At 37.0% G+C, this 21794-nt stretch overlaps 2 long non-coding RNA genes across 2 annotated transcripts in view; one reads left to right on the plus strand and one right to left on the minus strand.

Annotated features, from left to right (window-relative positions):
• Positions 1–21794, plus strand: part of LOC309872503 — an 857896-nt gene that overhangs the window by 493520 nt on the left and 342582 nt on the right. The gene's annotated exons all lie outside the window — the stretch shown is intronic.
• Positions 123–2753, minus strand: LOC309872502. Its single transcript, XR_014315914.1, has 2 exons — positions 2608–2753; positions 123–416 (listed from the first exon to the last, which is right to left on the minus strand). It is a non-coding gene; the product is annotated as an uncharacterized lncRNA (long non-coding RNA).

Here is a 21794-nt window from a genome sequence, read left to right on the forward strand (position 1 = left end):
TAGTGTTTCTGCCAAGCTCCCTATAGAATGCATCTCTTTAATATGAATACTTAAAACAATAATACTATTTGTACATAAAATCACTTCCTTCATGTTCTTTCAAAAAAAAAATAGGCACAATATTTAGGAAATAGTTATTACCACAGTGTTTTGGAAAATTCTGCAACTGTTCATATTGACATTCCAAATAATTCAGTGAGGGAAATGACAACACTATTTTCCTCAGATAAATTCACCAGGCTGATGCTTCTTTTTTCTTTTGGATGTAGAGCATGGAGGTGCCAGAGTCACTGTTTCCTTTTCATTTTCTTCCAGCAAATTTGTATATGACCATGGTAACCAATCCCTTGCTGGGGTATCAAGTTCTCCATAAAGTCCAACACATTCTTCCTCAGAGATAAACAGTGAGATAACATCTTTAAAAAAAAAATAAAAGATTTCTTTATATCAGAAAGGGAGAAAGTACAAGCACACACATGGGGGGAGGAGTAGAGGGAGAGACTCTTCAAGCAGATCCCCCACTGTGGGCATGCCACCCCCCAACTCCTCACCCGACCCTTACTTGGGCTGGATACCAAGACCCATGAGATCATGACCTGAGCCAAAACCAGGAGTTAGTCGCTTAACTGACTGAGCCACCAAGTGGGTGACTTGAGGTGACTTGAGCATCGCAAGATAACATCTTCTTCTACCATACTAAGTAAGGTCTTACCAACATTATATGGAAAATAGTTTTTTGGTTTTTGTGGGGTTTTAGTGTTTTTTTTTAATTTTCTTTTTATTTAATTTTAATTTTTCAGTGTCCCAAGATTCATTGGAAAAACAGTTTTTATTTTTTTTTTTTCATCATGTTCAGTCTAGTGAGGAAAGAAACCAATCACAATTAATCTGAAGCATTTATTGATTATCCTCTCTCAACTTGCTGAAACTACTGATATGTTGTTAAACATAGCAAAGGGCTGTTATACATTCTGGTTAAAGGAACTAGGGGCATTTTAGAAGCAGAGGTTGAATGGACCCAAATGTGGAGTATACTTTTTGATCCAATCATGTTGTTTCTATTATTGATGAGGAATGAAGTGTTCCCAATATTGGGATAAAGACTGGAGTCTTTATTTCTTCTATTATATTATTTTCTCTGAAATTTGGTATGATCATCACACATTTCCTACCAGGTGGTAGTTTAAAATTAGTAATTCTGTATCCTCTGTGTGATGATAATGCAAGTGAGTTACAAAACTACAATATTTATCAACCAAGAACCAGAATCACCTCTTCGAGTAGGTGAAGGAATTTAGCAGAAAATTTTATTATGTGAAAACATCTGCAATAAATATTTGGCAAGAAGTAACAGTGTCTATATATTTTGTTTGTGTTCTTTCTAGTCTTTAGAGCATTTCATTCTCTTTGGCTTTTCATCTGACCATCGATGTTGCTTAGGGTTTCTCCAAAAATTTAGCTTATTTCTATGCTCAGCTTTTTTTTTTTTTAATATTTTATTTTTAGGGCACCTGGGTGGCTCAGTGGGTTAAGCCTCTGCCTTCAACTCAGGTCCCCATCCCAGAGTCCTGGGATTGAGGCCCACATCAGGCTCTCTGCCCAGCAGGGATCCTGCTTCCCTCTCTCTTTCCGCCTGCCTGTGATTTCTCTGTCAAATAAATAAACAAAGTCTAAAAAAACCCAGAAGGTTTTATTTTTAAGTAATCTCTACACCAATGTGGGACCAGAACTTACAACCCCAAGATCAAGAGTTGCATGCTCAGGGGCCCCTTGGTGGCTCAGCAGGTTAAGGAGCTGCCTTTGGCTTAGGTTATGACCCCGGGGTCCTGAAATTGAGCCCCCCATTGAGCAGGAAGCCCACTTCTCCCTTTCCTCCTGGCTCAGCTCACTAGCTCTCTCAAATAAACAAATTTTAAAAACCTTAAAAAAAAAAAAAAAAAAAGACTTGCATGATCTACTGAGCCAGCCAGGTGCCCCCTTGGTACCTTTTTAGAGATACATTTATATATTTTACACCTACTTCTGTCTTCTCCAACTTGCATATAATCTCTTCATGAATTTTTTTTGAATTATTAACAAAAGGAAATTTTTAACAATCGACATTCAATCCACAACAGATTTAAGACCAGATTTTTCAACAAAGAAGACTTGGTATTAACCTATTTCACCAATTTTGGCCATTCCATCTTCCTGCCACTTTTAGAATGATATCAAAGTCAACTGTGTGGTAATGATTTTTCACAAGTTTTTCATAACCTTTCCTAAGTTTATTAAATTTAAACGTCCAGTATTGAATTGTTCTATAATATTCTTGGTGGAATTGGTGGAATAGAAATATCACATGTGATAAGGTACACACAGTTCTAAAAATTTGCTAGCTGCCAAGGGCTTCCCATTTCCCACTACAAATATAATATTTTACAGACATTCATATTTTATGCAACCCACAGCATCTAATATGCCTAAAGGGTCTATATTATTAAAAAATCTAATTCAGCAATTTCAAAAAGACTCCACAATGGGATAGTTTGAGGAAATACAGCATCTTCTTCTGATAAATTAACAATATCTATTAACCCATTAAAAGCTATGGAAAGTATGGGGCACCTGGGTGGCTCAGGGGGTTGAGGCCTCTGCCTTCGGCTCGGGTCATGATCCCAGGGTCCTGGGATCCAGCCCCGCATTGGGCTCTCTGCTCACCAGGGAGCCTGCTTCCTCCTCTCTCTGCCTGCCTCTCTGCCTACTGGTGCTCTCTGTCAAACAAACAAACAAATAAATAAATAAATAAATAAAGCAAGCAAGCAAGCTATGGAAAGTCATGCAGTTCAGAGAAAAAAAGAAAAACTATTTTCCTTCACTATAGAATCTTTTCTCCCTCCTAAGAGGAAAAAAGACCATTTTGTTTTAATTATAAAATGTTTTCTCCTTCATGGGTATTCTGTTATCATGTCAAAAACTGGTTTATCACAAAACAAAGTCTGAAGAATGCTGATTCTATCTGGAAATCAAAATCATTTTCAACATTATTCTCAAAGGTGTGGCACGCCTAATAAAAGGGAACTGGTTATTAAACATGTGGCAATTTAAAATTTTTTAAATATTTTTGGAATTCTATGATGGAATTTTGGTTATTTTAAATATTTTTAGAACTGTATGGTGGCATTTTGGTTATTTTAATTATTGGGATGGATGAGGTGCTGTTGATTTTTAGTGGACAAGAAGCAAATGGACAAGAAAGAGGACAATTCCATACAACAAAGAATTATCCCACAACTCCAAACTCTTTATGATAAGGGAAAAACTAATTTATAATTATGTGAGCCTAGAGTTTAAATACATATTTCATATAAACACAATGTACTCTTGCAGGTTATTGATACGTGCTGAAGTTTTCAAGAATGTGAAGTTTGGAACTTTTTCAAGAGCAGTTTACCATTTCAGTTCACCAGTTCAGAAAATCACACCACTAAAGGAAACACCACCCATATTTCAAACATCAATAAAATGCACCTCTACCAGTTTGTACAGTCTATTTAACAGTCATTTTGTTGTAAATGCAATAATCTGACTACTTCCTTGGAACTTCTGGGTAGTCCTTCCTGAGCACGTAGACACTGAAATATCTAATATTTTGTCATAAACCAGTTTCCCTTATTGCTTTTTTAATAGGATTTCAAACATTATATTGTCTCTCTCTCTTTTTTTTTTTAAGATTTGTTTTAGAGAGAGATATTACATATATGTGCACTGGGAAGGGAGAGAGAGAGAGAGAGAGAGAATCTCCAGCAAACTCCCCACACGAGCATGGAGCCTGACTTGGGACTCCATCTCACCACCCTGAGATCATGACCTGAGCCAAAATCAAGAGTCAGACACAAAACCAACTGATCCACCCAGGCACCCCATATTGTGTTTTTATTTTTACTTTTTTAAGATTTTCTTTATTTGAGAGATAGAGAGAAGAATTACACAAGAATGGGGAGTGACAGAGGGAGAGGAAGCAGACTCCCCACGGAGCAGGGAGCCCAATGTGAGGCTAGATCCCAAGACCCTGGAATTATGATCCAAGCCAAAGGCAGTTGCTCAGCCAACTGAGCCACACAGGTGCTGTTATACTGTCTTTTTAAAATAGATGTATAAATATGCTGTACTGTTTTTAAGTTTTATTTCAGGATAATAAAGCAGATGTTAAAAATTTTATTTTTTAAAGGATGGTGTTCAGTTTGATGAGATTAAAAACCACTGATCTGTAACCTTTGGTTCTCTAAAGATGAAGATTTGAATTAGGACAATCTATGACTGACCAAAAGCATGATTAAACTAAACTATAAATATGGTGTGATTAAGATAAATACAGTGGCCAGGAGGTTGCCTAGCTGTCTCAGTTGGTAGAACATGCAACTCTTAATCTTAGGATAGTGAGTTTGAGCCCTACATTTGGTATTGAGATTACCTAATATTTTTTAAAAGATAAATATTGGGAAGTAAAGTATTTTTTTTAAGATTTTATTTATTCATTTGACAGAGACACAGTGAGAGAAGAAACACAAGCAGGGGGAATAGTGGGGCTCAGTCCCAGGACCCTGGGATCATGACCTGAGCTGAAGGCAGACACTTAATTACTGACCCACCCAGGCGCTCCAAAAGCATGTTTAAGATATAATAATTTACTGTTGATGACATTGCTACCAACACTGTATCCCTTCAAACCAGTATTTTTGTATTCCTAGGGTAAATACCTAGTAGTGCCGTTGCTGGGTCACAGGGTAGTTCTATTTTTAACCTTTTGTTGAACCTCCAAACTGTCTTCCAGAGTGGCTGCACCAGTTTGCATTCCTACCAACAGTTTGTAGTAGCATTATCAATAATAGCAAAATTATGGAAAGAGCCCAAATATCCATTGACTGACAGATGGATAAAGAAGTTGTGGTATAACTAGGGGGCTGGAGGAGGGGGAAAAAAAAAAAGAAGTTGTGGTATATATATGCATACACACACACACACACACACACACACACACACAATGGAATACTACTCAGGCATAAGAAAAGAATGCAGTCTTGCAATCACAATGACATGGATGGAGCTAGAGTGCATTATGCTAAGCAAAATAAGTCAGAGAAAGACAAATAACATATGATTTCACTCATATGTGGAATTTAAGAAATGAAAGAGATCAACATAGAGGGGGGGAAATAGACCAGAAAACATTCTTAACAGGAGAAAACAAACTGAGGGTTGCTGAAGGGATGAATTACATGGGTGATGAGTATTAAGGAGAGCACTTGTTATGATGGGCACTGGGTATTGTATGTAAATGATGAATCACTAAATCCTACTCCTGAAACTAATATTACACTATATGTTAACCAACTGGAATTTAATTAAAAACTTGAAACAACAAAAAAAGATAATAATTTATCAGTAATTCTCTACTATGTGCCTAGTACTTGATTAACTGACAGACAAAGAGGTTAAACACAGATCTGTCTGCTTCGTGGAGCTTATAGGGAATTGAAGGAGACAAAGCCACAGTTAATACAAACAACTAAAAGCCAGTTATCTTCTAAACTTCTGTGAAACAAATGTTCATAATTAAGCAACAGTCTTAGGAGCCTAGTATGGTCAGGAAAGCCTCAGAATAAGATAGACCTTCTGTTGTGCATTCCAGAATTAACTGGACAGCATTAGCAAGTTATGTTTACACGACAAAACACACACACACACACACACACAAACCAGCCTATTTGCCAAGGAAGAGGAAAAGGGGCAAAGTTAGATCCCGGGAGGACCAGTAAGAAAGAAATGCTGGAACCAGAGAATGAAAGGCCTTGAAAGGCATAGAAGCCTGAATTTAAAATAACATAAGAAAAGAAATCTCCTATAGAGAATAGTACAGATAAATTACTTAGGATAAGATTAATAGTAATATATAGAACAGACAGAATTACTTAGAGAAAGCCATGTGTAAATAATCTCACAACAATGGGAGGGGGAGTGTTAAGTACGAAGATAAGTTTTAGGTCTGATGACACTGAGATGATCAGTTTGAATAGTTTCTAAAACTAACATAAAGGGGGGCACCTGAATGGTTCAGTCAATTAAGCATCCAACACTTAATTTCAACTCAGGTCATGATCTCAGGGTCGTGAGATCAAGCCCCACGTCCTGCTCTGTGCTAGGCATGGAGGCTGCTTAAGATTCTGTCTCTGCCCCTCATTTTCTTCCCTCCTTCCCACCCCCAACTGCACACACACACACACACTCTCTCACTCTCTCCCTTTAAAAATAAAAAATAAAAAAGTAAATCAACATAAAGCTAACAGCTGAATCTCTCATCAACAGAGTGAATGAACTCAGACAGAAAATACAGAGAGAGACAGAGGTGGAAGATAGGGCCTTGGACAGCACTCACTGGCTACAGAACCACAAGAACCACAAAACACCCAAAGAAGGTGAATACTACTTTACATACAAATGATAAAACTATGGAAAGCTTTACTCTTGCCAGGGAAGTGGTAGAAACTAAAGCCATAAATGCTTTTTTTTTAAGAATGAAGGAAGGTTATAAAACACAGAGTCATGAGAGTTTACAAGTATGACATAAATCCCTAAACTTTTAGGTTTATATCAAAGATTATACCCTATAGACAAGTAATGTATACATTGTTCCATGGAGAAAGATTTTCTAAAAGAAACACTACTTACAAAAAAGGGATTCTGTCATATATAGGTGAGTCAATAGACTTATAGATGCTATTACATACTTTCAGAAAATAACAGTAAGCAGAAATGAGCTATAAACTTGTAATCAATCATCACAAAATGTTGCATCATCCTAAGGATTACAAAAAAGTTGCCTAAAGGGCAGTCCAGCTCAGAGCACAGATTTAGTTATATGCAATAACAGAGGTTATAGCAGAAGGGATCTCTACATTCCTCATAAATTATCCTTTATTACCTGTGTTCATTTATAATCTGAAATTACTTACATTAAATTCCTCAACATCATGAATCTACCTTTAGATGGTTTTAGCAGCCAATTCTCTACAGAAATTAATCAACATGCCATTCTGACTAAACATTCACAAGATTAAATGTTAACTGCTGTTGCAATCTATGAATGTGAAGAGTTCAGTAAATAGGATAACCTATGGCCCAGTTGCCTTGGGACAGTCAATTCACACATATTTTTGAAGAAGGATCATTAGTACCACCCTCATCCATGCTTAAAGTGTAGGTAATAAGTTACATGGATCCCATATCAATGAAGTCCACTACACAGGAAATTTTTATGAATTACACTGATTTTTTACTTCATGTTTATTCCTAATCTATAAAAACGCTTTTCATATCCCATGAATGTCCATTATAACTGCTAATAACTTGTGGAGTCCTACTTACTAGGTCAGGATCTAACCCTGATACAGCTAGGGACTGCCTCCTAGTGGTAGGGTGATTCTTAGATGTTCCTGACTCTATCTCTGTTTCAACATCTTGTCAAGCCTGGTTATGTTCCCCTATACCTACTTATCAGCTTCATCCCAGCTCTTCCCATCCATACTTCGTTCCTCTTGTTCTTAATGAGCTCTTGTGTGTCCTTCATTTAAACCAAGCTAATGAGAAAAGTATACCAAATATGAAAGACCATTCTCCACATGTGGAAGTTTTTGCTTTATAGAAAAAAAGGTTTTGTTTCCTCCTAAGATCAGCAACAAGAAAAGGATGCCCACTTTTGCTACTTCTATTCAACACAGTACTAGAAGCTCTTGTCAGAGCATTTAGGTAGGAAAAATAAAAGGCATCCATATTGGAAAGGAAGAAATAAAACTATCTTTGTCTGCAGATGACATGATCTACATAGAAAACCCTAAAGAATCCACACACCAAAAACCCAAACCTGTTAGAGCTAAGAAATAAATTCAGCAAAGTTGCAAGATACAAATTAACAGGCAAAAAAATCAGTCATATTTCTACACACTAGCATTTTTTTTTTCAGATTGTTTCAGAACAATCTGAAAAAAAAAAAGGGTTAAGAAAACAATGTCATTCATAAGGATACTGAAAAGACTAAAATCATCCTTACACCCATTAGGATAGCTACTATCAAAAAAGATAGAAAATAACAAATGTTGGGGAGGAAGTAGAGAAAATGGAATTTCTGAGTACTGTTGGTGGGAAGGCAAAATGGTGACCATGGGAAGAGTACAATGGTTTCTCAAAAAAAAAAAAAAAAACCATAAAACTAAAATAGAATTAACATATGATCCAGCAATTCTACTTCCAGGGAATGTGAAAGAAGTAAAAGCAAAATTTCAAACAGACATGCATTGTTATAGACTAAATGGTGTCCCCACAAAAATCCTATGCCAAAGTCCTAACAACCAGTACACCTCACAATGTGACTGTATTTGGAGATAACACATTTAAAGAGGTCATATGGTGGGTCCTACTCCAATATGACTGATGTCCTTTCAAGAAGTGGAAGAAATAGGGCACCCAGGTAGCTCAGTTGGTTAAGCCTTTGCCTTCAGCTCAGGTCATGATCCCGGGATCCCAGGATGGAGTCCCACATCAGGCTTGGCAGGGAGTCTGCTTCTCCCTCTGCCTCTCCCCTTGACTTGTGCTCTCTCACAAATAAATAGGTAAAATCTTAAAAGAAAAAAGGAAGAAGAAGAAGAAGAGGAAGAAATATCAGAGATGTACACGCACAAAGAAAAGATTATTTAAGAAAACAGAGAATAGGTAGCAATCTGCAAACCAAGGAGAAAAGCCTCAGGAGAAATCCACCCTGATGACACCATGATCTAAAACTACTGACCTCTAGAATTGTGAGAAAATAAATTACTGTTGTTTAAGCCACCTGTCTGTACTATTTTCTTATGACAGTTCTACTAAATAAATTTGTACATTCGTGTCCAAATCAGCTTTACGCACAATGGTCAAAAGGTGGGAGCAATACAAGGGTCCATCAATAGATAAAATGATAAGCAAAACACGGTACATCCACACAATAAAATATTACTCAGCTTTTAAATGAAATTTTGACATGCTATAACATAGAGGAATCTTGAGGACCTTATGTTAAGTAAGTTAGTCACAAAAGATATACATTGCATAATTCCACTTTTATGAGATACATACAGTAGTCAAATTCAGAGACAAAATGTAGAAGGGTGGTTGCGATGGATTGTGGAAAAGGAGAGAGAATACGGAGTTGCTTAATTGCTATAGAGTTTTAGGAGTGCCTGGCTGGCTTAGTCCGTAGAGCATGTGACCCTTGATCTCCAGGTCATGAGTTTGAGCCCCACATTGGGCACAGAGTTTACGTAAAATAAAATAATTCTTTTTAAAAAAGAAAGGGTACAGAGTTTTAGTTTTGCCTGATTAAAAAAAGTTTCAGAGACTGGTAGCAAAAAAATGTGAATATGCTTAATAATACTGAATTGTACACTTAAATATGGTTAAGATGTTTAACTTTATCTTACGTGTATGTTGCAATAATTACATTTTTTAAAAGAAAATATTTAGGAATTAACCAAGGGAGGTATAAGGCTTGCACACTGAAAATTATAAAACACTGCCAAAAACAATTAAAGAAGACATTAATAAATGGAAAGACATTCATTTTCATGGACTGGAAGACTTACTACTGTTAAAATAATAGTACTACCCATACAATATACAGATTCAGTACAAAATCCCAATAGCATTTGTGGCAGAAATGAAAAACAAAACAAAACCTACAGTTCATATGAAATTTCAAGGGACCCAGAATAGCCAAATAATCTTGGAAAAGAACAAGGACTCACATCCTTGTAGGACTCACATCTACAATTTCAAAACTTACTAAAAGCTACAGTTATCTAAACAGTGTGGTACCAGCATAAAGACAAATAGACCAATGGAACAGAACAGGGAGCCCAGAAATAAACCCTCACATACATAGTCATAAACGATTTTCAACATGGGTGCCAAGACCATAAAAATTAAGGAAACTATAGTCTTTTCAACAAATAGTTTTGGAAAAACTGGATATCTACATGTAAAAGATGAAATTAGACACTTACTTTACCCCACATTCAAAAATTAATTCAAAATGGATCAAAGAACTAAATTTAAGACCTAGAACCACAAAACTGATAGAAAAAAATAGGAAGAAAATTTCAGGATGTTGGATTTGGCAAAGATTTCTTGGATATGACACCAAAAGTAAAGGCAACAGAAGTAAAATTAAATAAATTAGAATACATTGGGCACCTGGGTGGCTCAGTTGGTTAAGCATCTGCCTTCAGCTCAGGTCATGATCCCTGAGACTGAATCCTGCTTCAGGATCCCTGCTCGGTGGGAAGTCTGCATCTCCTTCTGCCCTTCACCCCTCTTACTCACTGTCCCTCTCTCAAATAAACAAAGTCTTAAAAAAAAAAAAAAAGATAATTTAGAACACAACAAAATTTAAAACTTTTGTTTCCCAAAGGACACTATCAACAAAGGGAAAAGGTAACCCATGGAATGGGAAAAAATATTTGCAAAACATATCTTTTATATGGGCTTAATATCTGGAATACATAAAGAACTCATCCAACTCCAAAACAACAACTACAATAGCAAACAACAAAACAACCTGATTTAAAAGACATTTCTCCAGAGAAGAAACACAAATAGCCAATAAGCATATGAACAGGTGTAAATTAAGGAAACTACAGTCTTTTCAACAAATAGTTTTGGAAAAACTATTGACCACTAGTCATTAGGAAAATACAAATCAAAACCATAGTGAGGTAACAGTTCACACACATCAGGATGCCCATTATATTAAAATAAAAGGGAAGGAATACCAATATCAGCAAGGTTATATAGAAATCAGAACACTTGTGCACTGCTGCTGGGAATATAAAATGGTACGGCCACTATGGAAAACAGTATGGTGGTTCCTCAAAAAACTACAAATTACATGACCCAGCAATAACATGATCCACACATACACACTTACGGGTATATACCCTAAAGAACTGAAAAGAGGGTATTTAGCAGATATTTGGATATCATGTTTCTATAGTGTTCCTCACAATAGCCAAAAGGTGGAAACAATCCAGGGGTCCATCAACAGATAAATGGATAAAAAAAAGTGATATACACATACAATGAAATATTCATCCTTAAAAAGGAAGGAAATTTTGGCACATGCTACATAATAGATGAACCTTAAAGACATTTTACTAAATAAAATAAGCCAGATGCAAAAGGAAAAATAATATTATGTTTCCCTTTATACGACATATCTAAATTAGGCAAATTCCTAGGACAGAAGGTAAATCAGAGGTTACCAGACTCTGAACGGGAGGAGGGAATGGAAGTTATTGCTTAATGTGATAGAGTTTGTATCCGGGGTAATGACAAAATTTTGGAAACAGACTGCGGTGATGATTGTACAACACTGTGGGTATAATTAATGCCACTGAATTCTACACTTAAAAATGGTTACACTAGCAAATTTATGCTATAGATATTTCACAATTAAAAAAAAAAGCTTGAAATTAGGTTTAATTGGATTAGTATAATGAAATCCAAATGATTTGAATTTATTTATACATTCAGTCACTCACTGACATTTTATATAGCACATATTATGTGCCAGGCACTTGGCTAGATTCTAGGGATAAAGTGATAAACAGGCACTTGTGATAATGTGTTAATAACATTAATAGCTAACGTTTTGGGGGTACTCCTACATGCTCCCAACAAACTAACTGTTATTATCCATCGTCTTACTGATGAATAAACAGAAGCTTAGAAAGAATACCTTGCAAAATATTACACTGCTGGACTCCATATTCTCAACGCTATTCTGCAGGAAAAGTATTTGCTACTATGAGAGGACATAAGCAAGGCAATTAAACTAGTCAGCCACGGTTTTAGGTATGTCTAAGTAAAGACCCGGAAGCTGGGTAGGATAAGGGAGGGCATGTTAAAAATGTTTCTAACAGCAGGAGTAAAAAGTCTAGAAGAAAAAGCAGAGATCATTCTGGAAACGTCAAGCAGCTTAGTGAAGGCGGAGCTTAAAGTGTCAAAGGTAAATTGCTAAAGAGGGGACGGGAGTAGGAAGCAGAACAAAAAGGTCTCGTTTGGGTTTTATCTATTGTGAAATAAATCACTACAAAGTTTAGGGTTTAAAACAACAATCATTTTGTTAGCTCTCATTACTCCATGCACTGACTGGGTTCAGGCAGGCAATTCCCTAGCTTATTTGATGTCAGCTGGGGCTGAAGTCATCCAGTTTTCCATGTATGGAGCATGTCTAATAGCTTTCCTCTAGATCTGGCATCTTGGAAGGGACATCTAGAAGTCTGAATTCAGCTGGGATGCTGGACTTACAAGCAACTTTGGGTACAAAAGTGTAAAAAAATCAGGCATTTTTAAGCCTGGAACTGACACAATGTCACATCTGCCATGCTCCATTACTTAAAGTGAGTAACCAGCTCAGATTCAGAATGAGAGGACTAAACAAGGCCTGAATCCTAGGAGAAATGGTTCACTGAGCGCCATCTTTGGAAACTAGCTACCACAGATTTTATGCATAGGTGCAAGCATCGAGGAAAACCAATCAGTTAGAACATCATTAGAACAAACTAGCTGAGAGACTCTAATGATATTTTGTATTTGTATCTGGTAATAGACAGGTAAATAGAATAAAAAACTACTAAATGATAAGGTGGGCCAAACCTGATGAATAACTGACAACAAATGTTGTGGAAGGATCACAGTGGTTAGAACGCAAGGGACCCTCTGGTTTCCTTGCTAAGCTCATGGGCAGGCTGAGCTATTATTCATGGAGATAAGGGACAAAATAAGAAGAACAGATGTGGTAGTAGAGATCCTATGGTATTTCCAGGCAGAAATTGGATCTAGAGATTAGGGCTTAAAGTACAAATTTAGAACTGAAAATATGGTAGTAGATTAATTAGCCAGGGTGAGTTAAGTAAGAAGACAGCCCAGTGTGGAGTCTTGAGGAACAACACTAATTAATACAGCAGAAAAGTGGGAGTCACTAAGAAGTCTAAGAAGAAGGGACTTTAGGATTAAAAACCAGAATAACAGAGTATCACCAAAACCAAAAGAAAAAAGTATTTCCTAAAAGAGAAAATGACTACTAATATCAAATGCTACCGAGAGATGAACGATGATGAAGACTGAAAACTATCCTTTGGAACACAAAAATATAAGTTACTAGTGACTTTGGCAAAACCAGTCTTGGGGTGGGAGCTTTACTATAGTGAGTCAAAAAATGAATAGAGGGGGAGGATGTGGAAACAACAAATAAAAAATATTTTCAAGAAGCTCAACTGTTAAACAGGGGAAGATACAATGTTAGGTATAGGACAAGCAGTCAAGAGAGTTTTGTTTTTACAAGATTTTATTTTTAAGTTATCTCTACGCCCAACTTGGGGCTCCAACTTACAACCCCAAGGAGTTGTGACAAGAGTCACATGTTCTAGAGACCAAGCCAGTCAGGCACCCCAAGAGAGGGTTTATTTTTTTTTAAATGGAAGAAGTTAAAGCATGTTTAAGTACTGTTGAGTTCTCTAATAGAGAAGGAGAAAGAAACTGAAGATGCCAAAACAAAGGGCTCTGAGGAAGCACAAGGGGATAAGATGCAGAACATGGGAACTTTTCCTCAGACAGAAGAGAAGCACCATGCCTAGCAGTGGACAGGAGATAAAGAATGGCTGTGAGTACAGGTCAAACTGTAGGCATGGCACATACATGCATACAGAGAGAGAGAGAGAGAGAGAGAGTAGCCATATGGAGTCCTACCTTAGAATTTTTTGACTTCATAATGGTGCAAAAGTGATACACGTTCAGTACAAACTACACTTTGAATTTTGATCTTTTCCCAGGCTTGCAATTCACAGTAGAATACTCTCTCATGATGCTGGGCAATGGCAGTCAGTGGCAGCTCCTAGTCAGCCATGTGACCACAAAGGTAAAAAACTGATACCCTTACAATAATTCTGTACCCATACAACCATTCTGCTTTTCACTGTCAGCACAGTATTCAATAAATTACAGGAGATACTCAACACTCTATTACAAAAGAGGCTTTCTAATAGATAATTTTGCCCAACTGTAGGCTGATCTAAGTGTTTTGAGCACATTTAAGGTAGGTGAGGCTAAGCTACATTTGGTAGGTGTATTAAATGCATTTGACTCAAAACATATTCAACTTACAACAGGTTTATTGGGACATAACCCCAAGGAAGATCTATAGTTGAAACTCAAGGGCATTCTTCTCTGATATCTTCTATAGCATTTTATCAGTGAAGTAGGATATGGGGTCATCTGCTGAGAATGAAAGGTTTTAAGTAACCGCTATCAAGACTGAAGTATTAGAAAACAGAAATAGTCGTAGAAAGCTTGAGAACCAAAGACCAGGTTGGTAACAAAGACTCTACAGTATTCTCATTTGGCTCAAATCTGTGGTTCTCTCTTAAAGCCATCAGTAACCAGGTAAGTAAAATTATATGGACTCAAGGAAAGAGTTGTGTTGAAGAACCATGGTAGATTGGTAACAAGAAAATTACAGATTTTACCAACATATCTATTGATACCTTTAGACTATTCTTTTATTCAATAAACAGACTCATAATTCCACTAACAGTGTAGTTTGCTAGAAGGATACATTGCAATACTTTAGGTACTACAGAGAGGTATTGCACAAAATGGAGCAGGTCCCCATTTGTTTATTTTTAAAGGGCCTCATTTTAAAGGGTCCCTGTAAGACACAGACCAGGGAACCATACCAGCCACCCAAGGATCAATAACACTATTCACAGCTGTATAAAAATAATAAGAGCCACATATGAAATTTGCAATTTTCTAGTATCTACATTAGAAAAGTAAAAAGAAACAGGTGAAAGATTTTTAATAGTATGTTTTAACATAACACACACTATACAAAATACTTCAATAAGCAACGAATAAAAAATTACTAAGGAGATTTTCTTTTTAAAGATTTACTTATTTGAGAGAGAGCAAGCATGTGGGTGGGGGGCACAGGGAGAGGGAGAAAAGTCTTAAACAGACTTCACACTGAACATGGAACCTAAGCCAAGGATACCTGTCACAACCCTGAGATCATGACACAAGTCAAAACCAAGAGTCAAAAGCTTTAAAGGACTGTGCCACTCAGAAGCCCTACTGAGGAGATATTTTGTGTATTTTATACTGAGTCTGTAAAATCCAAGGTGAATTTCACACTTACATTGCATCTTCATTCAGCTTAGCAACATTTCAGAAGCTCAAAAGGCACACATGGTGTTGCCCTATAAATGATGGTTGTGTAATATCTAGAATTATTGTATCCTTGTTGAATTAACAAAGCCACTATAGATCTTCCTTATATTCATTAATAATATCATTCATAATTATGCTTACATAGCATAACTCATCTATGAATGTTCAGATATTCCCAAACTCTAAGAATCTAAACAAATGAGCTCAGGTTCCCTACCAAGTTCATGCTGGCCTCTTGTCTGGAGACCATCAGTATCTAAATAGCCACTGGCTGATAGTCACTATCTCAGCTAGCCAGTGTACACAACTGAGGGGTCAGCTTTCTACGAAGACAGCTGCCATTCTTCCATCTACCAATGGCCCAGTTTCCAAAAAGTCTGTTGACATCTCCTCCCATGTTCTCTTTGTCCTTACAGAGTTTATGCCTTTCTTTATTCCCTGACTTTCAGTTAAGTATGTTTTCAAGAGAGAGCAAAACTAAGACATGTATTCAATTGATCATGTTTATCTAGGAGTTGCTCTTATGATTAAAGGGCTGGTTTATTTTAAAATCTATAAATTCATCATCAGAAGAAAACTTATCTGCAGATAAAGATGAACTTCTTTCAAACTTCTTTAAAGATTTACTCCAATCAGAAATCCAGACATAAATGATATATAATATTTTAATGAAAACTCATTTTGCTTCCAAAGTTTATTTACGAACATTTTGTATTTAGAATATTCTCGTGCATCCAATGAATCAATTATGTGAGCATGAAAAGAAAGATAATGTTATTGAACACCAACTCTGCTTCCTCCAGAGGAAGTGTACCATAATTCAGTTGTGTTGTATGTTTGCTGTATGAACACTGAGTAAATATTTAGACTTTAGTCACCAAAGGTTTTATTGGTTACAGGAATCTGCATAATCAGCACATGCAACAACTGTTAACCTATCACTATTCTGATTAAACCTAAGGGGTACCTGGATTTACCAGCACCTTCTAGAGTAAGATTTAGCAAGCACTGTCAACACAGACATAATTCATGATATTATAAAATTTGTAACAGGACAGAATCTGTTCATTCATGTGTTCCCTGAAAGTCAAAAATTTCTTCAGCAGTATTGTGAATTTTTTTTAAAACTTATTTTATTTAACTTTGTATTCTAAGTCTGCTTGATACATAAATCACTCTTTTAAAAATAAGAACTCAGGACATCTAGGTGGCTCAGTCAGTTAAGCTGCTGCCTTGGGCTCAGTTCATGATCCCAGTGTCCTAGAATCAAGTCCCATCCCGCATTGGGATCCTTGGTCGGCAGGGAGCCTGCTTCTCTCTTCACCTCTGCCTGCCATTCTGCCTGCTTGTGTGTGCCCTCTCACTCTCTCTCTTTCTCTCTCTCTCCCTCTCTCTGAAAAATAAATAAATAAAATCTTTTTTAAATAAATAAATTTTAAAAAATAAAAATAAGAACTCACTTTTATTTATTTTTTTTTTTAAGATTATTTTTGTTACAGGAGCACCTGGATGGTTCAGTGGGTTAAGCCTGCGACTTTGGCTCAGGTCATGACCTCACGGTCCTGGGATCGAACCCCACATTGGGTTCTCTGCTCAGCGGGGACCCTGATGGCCCCCCCACCCCACCTTCCTCTCTGCCTACTTGTGATCTCTCTGTCAAATAAATGAATAAAATCTTAAAAAAAAAAAAAAAGATTATTTTTGTTCCAGGACACCTGGGTGGCTAAGTCAGTTAAGGGGCTACCTTTGGCTCAGGTCATCATCTCAGGGTCCTGGGATGAAGCCCCACATCAGGCTCCCAACTCCATGGAGGGCTTGCTTCTCCCTCTCCACTGCCTGTGCACTCTCTCTCTCTCAAATAAGTAAATAAAATCTTTTTAAAAAAAAGATTATTTTTGTCCCTTCAGTTAGTACTGGACCGGAGCAGCACAGTTCTAATCTTTTCAACTAGAAGCCACTCACATAAAACAACCCAGTATACACTTTTATCAACATATTTCCCTGCTTATGGCTTTTAAGTCAAAGCACACATTTCTATATTCTTTTTTTTTTTTTTTTAAAGATTTTATTTATTTATTTATTTGTCAGAGAGAGAGTGAATGAGAGCGAGCACAGGCAGACAGAGTGGAAGGAAGAGTCAGAGGGAGAAGCAGGCTCCCTGCGGAGCAAGGAGCCCGATGTGGGACTCGATCCCAGGACGCTGGGATCATGACCTGAGCTGAAGGCAGCCGCTTAACCAACTGAGCCACCCAGGCGTCCCTCTATATTCTTTTTTAAAGCTAACAAAATTCTTCAGTACTTTTTACTTCAGTTATTTACTGACTATCCTGTACTAAGCGGTGCTAGATTCTAAGAATAAAAAGAATAATAAAGCATATTCTCTGCTTCAAAAGCCTCAAAGTCTAGCATGGGAGATCAACAAATATAAAGCATTATAATAAGGACTGCAATAAAAGTATGAACAAAGTGCTATGGGAAGCCCAGAGGCAGGGAGGATTAATTCTTTTTTTTTTTTTTTTAAGATTTTATTTATTTATTTATTTGACAGAGAGAGAGAGAGCGTGAGACACACACACACAGCAAGAGAGGCAACACAAGCGGGGGGGGGGGAGTGGGAGAGAGACAAGCAAGCTTCCCGCTGAGCAGGAAGCTTGATGTGGGGCTCGATCCTATCTAGGATCCTGGGATCATGACCTGAGCTGAAGGCAGATGCTTAACAACTGAGCCACCCAGGCTCCCCAGAGACGATTAATTCTTTCTGGGAATGATGTGGATATTCCCAGTGTGAAGAGGTGGAAGGAAGACTATTCCAAGCCAAAGGGACAACAAGAAAAAAGGCAGAAGGACATGGCTTCTTTGGAAAACCGTAAATAGCCTGGTGTGGCTAAAACACAAGATTCCTGCAGAACAATGATGGTAGGAGCTGGGTGAAGGAATTTGAATTTTTGTTCTAATGAAGGCAATGAAAAGCCATAAGAGCAGGAAAGAGATGGGATTTGTGTCTTATAAAGAAAACTTCCGGAGCTGTGGGAGTGAACGACTAGAGAAGGCGAATAGAAGGAAGGCAGGAAAACCAATTAGAAGATATTGTACCAGACTAGGTGGAACTCTGAGCAGTGATTGTGGAGCTGGAAAGTAGGGAATGAATGGTCTTAACATGCATTTCATAAGTAGAATCTCTTGGACAGGATGGCTGTTTTGATGGAAAAGATAAGGAAAGAAGAGTCAAAGATTGTACCATGTATTTTAGCTTACCTCATGATTTAATCCAAATCAAAACCAAAGTTTAAGAAAAAGAGCTCTAAACTGAGATATTAGCAAATATTTGCAAGACATTCAAGTGGAGATCCAGGAGGCAGTTGGAAATATGCGTCTCAGCTAAGGAATACAGTCATTACCAAAAATACAGATTTCTGGAATTATCAACATAAAGAGGACATTTGCAGGGGCACCTGGGTGGCTTAGGGGTTCAGTGGCTGCCTTCAGCTCAGGTCATGATCCCGGGGTCCTGGGATCGAGCCCCACATCAGGCTCTCTGCTCATTGGAGAGCCTGCTTCCTCTATCTCTGCCTGCCTCTCTGCCTACTTGTGATCTCTGTCAGATAAAAAAAAAAAAAAAAAAAAAAAAAATCTTTAAAATAGCCCAAGTATAAAAAAGCAGGTGTTGATATATCATCAAATACCTATTATAAAGTCAGAAAACAAATGCTCCAAAGAATGGACTGAATTGTACGATGTAGTTTACATGCCTAGTAATTATAAGACAATAGTTTAAAAAAAAAAAAAAAAGAGTCCCACATTGGGCTCCCTGCTCAGTGGGGAGCCGGCTTCTCCCTCTTCCTCTGCTACTTCTCCCACTTGTACTCTCTCATGAATACTTTCTTTCTCAAATAAATAAAATCTTTTTTTTCCCCAAAAGAGGACATTTGCAGTCATATTAGCAAATAAAGTTTCAAGAGGAGGAAAGGCTGCCAAATCCCGCACACTACAAAAATGTCAGATCATTAATATGTTAACGCAAAGCTTAAATTTTTCAAAAGAAAATTTGGGCAAATATTTTAATGATTATGAGGTAAGAAAGGATTTGCTAAACAAGACACCCAAAAAAACACCAATCATAAACAATTAATAAATTCAGCTACTTTAAAACACCCTGAGTGAAAAGACAATGCATGAAGTGAGAAAAATATCCGTAACACATGTAACTGCCAAAGGACTAGTATTCAGAGTATGTAAAAAACTCTTACCAAAAAAAAAAAAAAAAAAGGTAGATAATCTCAAAGGAAAAAGGGGGGGGGGGGCGCCTGGGTAGCCCAGATGGTTAGGCAACTGCCTTCGGCTCGAGTCATGATCCTGGAGTCCTGGGATCAAGTCCCGAGTTGGGCACCCTGCTCAGCAAAGAGTCTTCTTCTCTTTCTGACCTTCTCCCTCTCATTCTCTCTCTCTCAAATAAATAAAATAAAAATAAAATAAAAGGAAAAAAAGGCAAATATAAGAATAGATACTTCACAAAAATGATATCCAGGGACACCTGGGTGGCTCAGTGGGTTAAGCCTCTGCCTTCGGCTCAGATCATGATCTCAAGGTCCTGGAATCGAGCCCCGCATCTGACTCTCTGCTGAGCAGGGAACCTGCTTCCCCCTCTCTCTGCCTGCCTCTCTGCCTACTTGTGATCTCTCTCTCTGTCAAATAAATAAATAAAATCTTTAAAAGAAAATGATATCCAAATAAACATAAGAAAAGGGGCTCAATTTCCCCACCAATCAAGAAAACACAAATCAAAATCACAATAAGATGTTATTCCATGTCCAATAATTGAAAAAAAAAATTTAAGTCTAAAAAGCTTTGGCAAAGATATGGAGCAACTGGAATTCTCACACCCTATTTGGGAATATAAATATAACACAACCAATTTGAAAAACTGTGCCAATATCTAGTCAAGTTGGAAATATGTACCCCCTATGGCTCAGAAATTTCACTCCTAGGATATCCTTTTGAGATTTGAACCTTTATGTGCACCAGAATACACATAAAAGAATGTTCAGAGCTGTACCATTATAATTGTCCCAACCTAGAATCATCACAAATACCTATCAACAGTAAAACAAATCAATTAATTGTGGTATATTCATACAATAGAATATTATACAGCATACACCAGTGAAAATGAAGAAGCTACAGATACACAACATAACATGAATGAATCTGATAATTTTAAGTGGAAAATTACAAAAATAATACAAAATAATTCTATTCATGTAAAAATCAAAATAGGCAAAACAAATCCATATTTTTTAGGAATGCATATCCAGTGGTTAAATTAAAAGAGAAATTCACACACACACACACACAAAAATAAAAGAGAAATCCAAGAAAATAGTTACTATAAATAATAGGACAGTGGTTAATTATGGGGAGACAAAAGTGATTGTAACGGGCAAGGGTTATATTCAGGGAATTCTACAGTCCCAATAATGTTCTATTCTTTGACTCTAGTGGTGGTGATTACAAGATGTTAATAACTATTCGATTAAATGTATATATAAATTTTATAGACTTTTAAGTGTATAACTTTAAATTTTAATGAACTAAATTTTGAAATGGTCTTATATTTAACAAGAGATGTAATAGTGACAAGTTCAGAAAGGTCGTAATTCTAAGGATGATTAAAAGAGATTAAGAAAACATGCTATTGAATTCATTCAGGACTAACTCTGAATACCACAAAGAAAAAAGACAATTCTGTATCTGAGATGAATTACATTTAAATCTGTTTCAAGGCTGATGACTGGATTTCATTCTTTCATTTGAGACCTACCTTGTGTCTGGCACTGTGCCAAGGACTTAGGGTGCTGGGAAACTTAGTCCCATCTCTTAAGGCTTCTCTCAGCATTAGGACCCCCACTGACTTCTAATCTCTCTTGGGATAAAAGATTTAGCTATTTTATTGATTGGAATACAATGGGGTAGGGAGAATCTTGGTTCCAAATGTACAAATACAAAGGCATGCAAGAATTATCAGGTGCTAATCTGAGTATATGATAAAGTTCATGCCGCAACTGAGGAAATACAGAAAGAATACGAATACTAAATGTGTTCTTTTCCAAACATTAAGGAACATAAAAAAACAACCTTTATTTTTTTCCATTAGGTAAAAGGAAGACTGAAGAGGTCAGCAACAGGAATAGAAGCATGACCTGAGCTGTTTTTGAAAATGGAAGAAATAAAGATATAATTTACATTTTTTAGATTTTATTTATTTATTTGAGAGAGAGATAGTGAGAGAGAGCATGAGATGGGAGAAGGTCAGAGGGAGAAGCAGTCTCTCCATGGAGCTGGGAGCCCCATGCAGGACTCAATCCTAGGACTCTGGGATCATGACCTGAGACGAAGGCAGTTACTTAACCAACTGAGCCACCCAGGTGCCCTAAACATACAATTTAAATAAGACTTCTGCTTTTCACTTTTCAATAAAGGAAACCTATATCTATAAAGTGATA

Source organism: Mustela nivalis (genome assembly GCF_964662115.1).
Source record: "Mustela nivalis genome assembly, chromosome: 8".
Taxonomy (NCBI): Eukaryota; Metazoa; Chordata; class Mammalia; order Carnivora; family Mustelidae; genus Mustela; species Mustela nivalis.